The 7,878-nt window shown below is 39.0% G+C and overlaps 1 pseudogene; it reads right to left on the bottom strand.

Moving 5' to 3' along the window:
- Positions 1-1,694: 1,694 nt before the first annotated feature.
- The window catches only part of LOC145490527 (uncharacterized), an 11,921-nt pseudogene continuing 5,737 nt past the window's right edge, over positions 1,695-7,878 (bottom strand).

The following is a 7,878-nucleotide window of genomic DNA, read 5'->3' as shown; positions in this document are numbered from 1 at the left end:
GGGGGAAACACAAGACAAATATCGAGTGTTTCTCCCTACTTCTTGGCTTTTTATGATAGAGAATCCATTAATTTCCCAACACCTTCAGCTAATATTTTCAAACCAAACGATCGCTTCAAAGTTTGCTTTTCAGTTTTTAGTTTGGTTTGCTGAAAATAGGGTTCTAAAAGTTTCTAGTCTATAGGAATCCGGCCTCATTGTGGCCCATGAAAACAAGCACTTTTCCAATGGAAATTACGAAACAAAGAGCTCCAAGCTTGCGGATGATCATGAAAATGCGAAATGCTGAGCTGTATTTGAAAGGGGCTACAGTTATTTACGGCATGCAGCAGACTGCCCGGACTAGCGTCAAAGTTGGAAAGACTAAACTGCTCCCACTGATTCTACTCCGAGTACAGTAGAGAATATCAGACAAGCTTTCAACTGATCACTCGTCGGGTGAACGTTGTAATTGTTGAGTTTCAGTTCGCAGTATTCGCTTTCACTTTCTATGGCATGGTATAAAATGCCACCTTTCTATTTTATTTTAGAGATACATTACTAACATACATTATGTAGAGCACATTATTTACAAAAGATAAATTATTTACTGACTTGTACACACTCCAAAAATTATTAACCGGTTTAATACAGAGTTGCAAAACACCTAATCGCGCTTGATAGCATGAACACTTTCGGAGTACTCTAGATTGTTCGCGTTGCGTTTTGATTACCTAGCTGATAAGGATTGGAAACTAATTACGAGAGCTTCAGCAGTCCAAGCCACGACAGGATCGCTGTCCGGCGCAAGCAACTGAAAGAGCTGATTGATATTCTTCTCTTACAACTAACTATGACAGATATTTATGAGAACATGAGAGCCATTTCGTTATTCTTCTAAATTGCCCAAGTATCTGCTTCAAATAACATTCAGTTTTAGCCCCTGTACATGTATAAAATGAATGAACATGGAATGAGCCCCCGTCGAGGGCATGAAATAGGATTCTTAGAGAGATTCCCTTCAGGTTTTGTACTGAGAAATATGCACAGCCGTGGATGTTTAGATAAATATCGTAAAATGTTTTGGTTTGAACGGAATACATTTCATCACTATCAGGGATGTAGCGAGCTTTCGCAATGGAGGTAGGGTTGAAAACCGAGCCAAAACACTTTTAAAAGACACACTTATGGGGATCAGGGGGTGAATCCTCCTGGGAAAGTTTTCAGATAATCGAAGATCCTTTTAAATATCTTCTTCAATTTTCTCTTGATTTTACTACGACTCGAAAACATCTCTAATAACAGAAGAAAGTGGCAAATTTCAGCCGCTGATTGCGCTAGACAGTCACCTGGCAGTGGTGTTACTAAAAAAGCACTCATTGAAACTTTTGTATTTGACATACAACCTTGAAAATGCTTCAGCAAATTGTATTTCCTGCATTTTAAAAAAACAAGAGGGCGGACAAAAAGATTTGCAAGGGCTAGCCTAGGGGTCTGACCATCACCTACGCCCCTGAATTTAATCTCTGTGTGCAAAATGATCGCATTTAACTTAACTTCTTTGTCATGACTAATAACAAACAAAGAAAAGTCAAAACTAGCGGGCAAAATTTTACAACAACCATCTACAAAACAAAGCTGAATTACCAACGTGCTTATAATTGGAACGCTTTTTGTTTTCTTGTTTGTACTACTAACAGCCTGTGTACATCCGCCCCTTCTCCTTTAGAGAGGGGGTAGGTGCACACAAGCTATACTAATAGACGAGCAGCTGAAAATGCAAACAAAACTTTCTAAAAGCTTAAAATAAAACTGTGTTGAGTGCTCAAACAAAAACATGTCTACGGTCAATTTATCAAGCCTCTAGCGAACATAAATTTTCCAGAAATCACCAGCGGATACTCCACCGTGGAATTCATCGCATTCCACTCTTCCGCCTTCTGGTGAAATCAGCCAATGATAGCCATACCAAACAAAAACAATATAGCGGTATAATCTTGATTCATTTTGTCCAGACCCGGATCATTTACCAACATTTTTTACGCCATTTTCTAGTCCCCACTTTTTGCAAACTTTCGCTGCTTTGGAGGTGTCATCGTCCATTGCAACAAATGAACTACACGAGTGTGGCATGACGTCAGTCTGACCGCTGAAATACTGGACTACAGCTTCACCAATGCTGTTAGTGACCGTGGTCACGTGGAATGTACGTCCCCGTTGCTTACTGCAGGGAAATCTCATTTGAGTGAAAGACAAGTGAGTCCACAGCTCCTTCATGGCACTTTTCGTGAGAACTGTCTTGTTGTTATGGTAACTGCCGATTTCACGGTATGACGTCTCAACTGACAGCTGAAGGGATAGTGAGGTCTTCACAATGTTGGAAACAAGAAGCCAACCTCCTGAAAGCAAGGAAAATTTTGGTTTATCATAGCGAAGTCATAACGGACAAATAGCAATGACTCAGTTAGTTTCCGAATTGACGAAATACTTCGGAAAACTTGTCTGTGGTAACGAAAACAAAAAGCGCGGATGCCCATGCTGACTATGGCGAGTTTCATCAACCCTTAGAATCAATAATTACAAAGACAAGTGCGACCTACGTTTCCAGAGCAACAGTTTGTTAAATTATATAAACTTAAAAGAAGCAGGTTGGACTGACTAGGATTACAAACATTATTCAAACACACCTGGTGTCTCTGGATATATTTTTAGGTCATTTATATCTCTCAGAATTGAAAAAAATGCAGTTTTGAACCATTGATGTGCAAGTGTGAGATTTCATGGTTTAATAAAATTTCAACAGAATTTCCTTGCTGGGCCGCAAAGTTTGCCTTATGTCGCGCACAAACATTATAAGAAGGTTAAGCTTTTTCTGTTTTCTTGTTTCCTCTGCATCTTACCTCCGTCAGTTGTCATGTCGCAATATACTTTCAAAGGGCATTGTTCTCAGGGTCGATCCAGTACTCCCCGTCTCCTTTAGAATCACCAGAGTCTCGGATGTCCTTACAGGAATCGGCAGGATGATGAGAATACCAACCTTTTGCTTCGATTGAAAACAAAAAGAGGTTAATTTTTAGCTCGAGACGGAGACATAAAATAATGTTTTAGCTTTTGAGATTTGCAATTTAATAAATCGAATGAAGTTTAGCGCGGTCTGCACTCTTATCGACAACGAGTATGCGTCGTCACAGTGGTCAAAATGTTGTGGACTTACGAGGCGCAACCGAGTGAGTTCACAACAAATTTTGACCACTGTAATTACGCATATCGTTGTCGATAAGAGTACAGACAGCGCTAAACCACATTCAATTTGTTTTTTACCACAATATCAACGTCAAAGGAAACTTTTGTTTTTCAGAGGGTGACCAATGCAAGAGCGTGACACATTGACGCGAGCAGCGTGTGTGGACTCTTATCGACAACGGCAAATTAGCCAATCAGATTGCGAGATTAGTCGCAATTGTGGTAAAAAAATTTTTTGATACATATCGGTGACGGTGTAGCCGGAGAAATTTGCGCTCTAGATTGCAATATTTACTGCAATAGCGGCCCTTTTAAAAGCCTTAGAATCAAAATTCCAGTGAAAATATTATGTTCTATCAAGCCAGTCTCTGAATAGACAGACGTTAGGGATATTTGACGAGCATGCATGGCCCTGTCTTGTTAGTCAACCTTCGTGTTCCGCGTTTCAAAACTAAAAAAGAAGCCTGAGTAGGGTTTTTTCCTTAATCTGGCTTTTTGGACTTACAACCAGGTAATGAATCAACTAAGGAAAAGTGGCTTTCCAGTTTGACAGCCAAGTTTAGTTATCTCGTGTACGGAATTTGGCAGCAAACATAATCAAGTTATTAGGAAGGAAGACAGGTTGCTTTATAAAAACGTATACAAGTGTCTTCAGTTGATAATCTAAATAAATAAACAGAAGACTAGTGAGGCCACAAACTCCTCCGATAGCGACTAGCGCATTTACCCATAATTCTCAGCGCATGAACTTTAACAACGCTCATAAACACGTACAGCAAAGTTCTAAAATCTTTAGCACGGGGACAAATATTAGAAAAAATTGGCTTTCCTCGAACCTTTTGGGCTGTGTAAGGTTCGCATGGTATTGTGGTAAAATGTACAGACGCCATCTTGTTTCCAACGGAGGATAGCGTATACTGTAATCTTAACCAATCATGCGCACGCATCATGTGACTTTACACGACAGGCCTGCTATGACAGTGGAGTCCCTGTAAAAAAGGCATTGCAATGGGCTGTATCTCATATTTGTTTTAGAATCTTGCTCAGAAAACAAGTAAGTTGATATTATTTAGTAAAGCAAGTTTGAGTAGGACAATTGAAAAGTAAGTATGACCATTTCTTACCGATTTTTGTTTCGCATTTTTCTCCAGTCCAAGCTTTCTTACACAAACATAAATATTTTTGTTTCTTTTCGGCATTGTCACAGGATCCGCTATTTAAGCAGCCAGTCATGAGACATTCCTGAAAAGAATAAATGAGGAAAGACATCTGTGAGAATAGAAAGCTTTAAATTATGCCTCCGTTCCGAAGGGGGTTTCTCCCCGAAATTTGATGCTGGAGGGTGATGCATCTTTGAGCTCCTACCAAAAAGTCATTTTTCGAAATTCCTACTCTGTTCCAGATCTGACCCAGTAATTCAGACCAACCCTTAAACACGAACTGTGTCTGTTCGGGCTAACACTACAGAAGTGTTTATATAAGTTATATGAAGATATCATATAAATATCGTTATGTACGATGCTTATATTCTATGATGCTCAAACTTTCAGTAACTGTTCATTCCAGTCATCCTTTACCGAGATTTTGACGTGTTAGCTGTTTCTCTGCGTCATTTGGCATTGCCATAGCAACTGCATTTATCATCTTGGATGTTTGTTTTGATGAATACAACTACTATGATTCCCTGCAGGCGCGTCTTTTAGAGAGAATTGGCCACTGAGGCATGTCTTAATTTTGTGTTCATAAAACAACAGCGTTTGAGGTTTGGGCATGTAACAGCTAAAAAGAAAAATTTCGTTTTAGAGAAAATAAAATTTTACTTCCACGCTCACTTCGCACCTGCCTCATCAGTTTCATGTGTTGTGCCGTTTTTTCTGTCATGAAAATGTCAACATGTCATTTTTTAAAAACATTTTCTTGTTCGAACCAGTCTATACAATGTAACACTTAATTGACACATTCAAGCAAATTCAAATTTCAGGGTTTTAACCATAACACGGTGAATCCCATCTAGGCCGTTTAACTGCGCTTTTGGAATTACCGTCTCTCCCTTAACTTGGTTTTAAAATACTTTTACAAATGGAGAAATTAAAGTTAAGTTTCAAAGGCATTTTTCCTGTGGCAAACGTTTTGAGTCTACGCATTAACACCAAATATCGATCGAAACGCAGCTTTTTTGCATGCTAGCGCATTGTATGGTCTAGTATGAATTGAAACAGATTCACTACAACACATTTTACTCTATTCAATGAAACAGCTGAGTGGTTTTAAGGTTTGTTTGTATCTGCAAATAACCAGAAGCACTAAGGCGCTGTTTTCAATTGCAAATAGGCATTAGCATCATTGAGATGCTGTTAAGTAGCTGGTGCCTTTTGTTTGAAAATTTCCAAAAATTCCGAAAAATGTTCTCAATATCTTACTGCGTCTGCATATGTTGATTTTACCTTCTGAAGCACTGAAAAAGTGACCCCTTGTTGTTCGTAAAACTCGCTGTCAATGTTGATGGCTCCGTGTTTGTTCAATTCACAAGTTCCTCTGCCATTCTCGCTGGAGGTAGCCTCAAAATTTGTGGAAGTACACCAGGCGTTTCTCAAGCATAGATGGCTGCACGACATTAAACTATCTGACTCTAATCGTTTGACAACATGGCCTTCAAGTCGCTTGTTTTCTTGCGTCATGAGATAAGCGGAACGAGAAGATGTGGAGTTTTCTTCGACGGCGAAAACGAAGCAATTTACAAATCCTTGACACAGTATGAGGGAGCAAAACAGTTTAGAGTCCATCGTTGGTCATGGACGTAGATGTGAACTGGTAGACTGGATAAAAACAGTTAAATAAGACTCTTTAACGAGGTTGAGACATCCAGTTTTGGGGAACCAATAGTTTACATCACTGCTCTCTTTAATAAATAGATTCCATGTCGCCGTGCGTCTGGGCAGTAGCAGATCACAGATGACTTCAAAATATGGTAAGAACAAAAACGTGGCACATGAACCGTTAGGCGAGTGTGTCACTAATATTCCTACAACATTTTGACGTCTCCTGTGATCTATTACTGAACAGACGCACGGCAACATGGAATCTACTTGTCAATCAAAAAATGTTAATGACGTCATCTATACGTCTGTCCTCCAATAGATCATATTAAGTAAACACCAATCAAAACGCGAGAATAATTTGACTCATTATACAAATATGACGCCACGATTCCAATCACCTTTTCGCAAGGGGAAGCATTTAATTACGCGAGAGTCATGTTTGACTTTTAAAAACATTCAATTTCATTCATTCATTCATACATTCATTCACCTAAACTTTCAAACAGCCAAACTTGAATAAATCATTATGTGACAACTTTGGCCTGATGTGATCAAACTGTTTCAATAGAGAACGTATTGTCTTCAACTTAGTCTTCAGTAGGAATGCAAATAAGTCAGAGTCAGTCAAGCAAGCCGGGAGGGATTGTATTTGAATCTTCATGATTGTTCGAGGAAACTACTTGTGATCCAGCATGGTAGAATTAAGGTGTTATGCGTATATGTGCGGCAGGACGTGAGTTGAAATGTCAAATTTCCATCAAATTGAACTTACCTATAAAAAAACGCACCTGCTGTTTAACCTTTTATTTCCAAAAAAACTCACAGCAATTTGAATTAATTATTCTCTGAGGTTATCCGATCTGTGGTTTTCTGTTCTGAATTTTCGGTGGCTTCTGTCCACCTTCATCAGAGTTGCAATCTTAAGGTTCGTGAATTAATTACGGGGTTGTTATTTTGGCCACTATCATAACACGTACGAGCGACAAAGAAAATAAGCCGGGATACAAGAGTAATGATTGAGAAAGTTATTAAACTTGTGTGACTTAAAATAGCCATTACTGCAGTTGTCAATGAGTTGGCATACAATACTAATGACGCGTAAGGTGGTCAATTCTGCTTCGTCTAATTTGTATGCCTTTTTAAACCAAAGACATTTTGACTGCAGGCTCGACCTCTGGAGTAGTTCATTATTATTATATGGCTAACTAGACGAGCTGGTAAAATGAACTATAAAGTCTGTCTGGCAATTTTCTAAGATAGAGACGAGCTGAGCTATACAAGCTAACTTGGAGATAAAAATGCAATTTCTCCGTAATACTTTCTCATCCAGAGATTATGATCGTGCATCATATTCGCTCGTAATGGCGACGACGTCGCCTTTGGCAAAAAAAAAAATCTGTTGCCGCCGCTAATCACACTTCGTATTCAAGACACTGCTCGATTTATATTTAATAGGCACGCAAATCCTAAGGAACTTTAGTACAACTTATATGTAGTTACGAAAAAGATAGGTACAGGTACAGGTTAGAAGAGAAGTGAAGGGCTAAAGAGAAGATGTTAGGCCACCATGAAAAGCTGCCTTGTGTTCCAGTGATGGCTAATTTTAAGCAGTTGGTCTAATCAAAGAGGGAATATGCCCAGAAGAATTAGTCATTCAGCAACTGACTGGGGTTACCTAGGCAATGAAAACAAAACCACCGTATACAGAATGGCAACAAAGAACTCCAGCTGCAAGTGTCATTTTTAAGCCAATCAGTTTTGAGTATGACATGTTCCAGTTTTTACTCAGTTGAAATTTGCTAATTTTTTTGGGAATACACTGGCATTATGCAAGTGC

Source organism: Orbicella franksi, chromosome 6 (assembly GCF_964199315.1).
Source record: "Orbicella franksi chromosome 6, jaOrbFran1.1, whole genome shotgun sequence".
Lineage (NCBI taxonomy): Eukaryota > Metazoa > Cnidaria > Anthozoa > Scleractinia > Merulinidae > Orbicella > Orbicella franksi.
The sequence above is the reverse complement of the archived record's forward strand: the minus strand, read 5'-3'. Positions and strand labels throughout refer to the sequence as shown.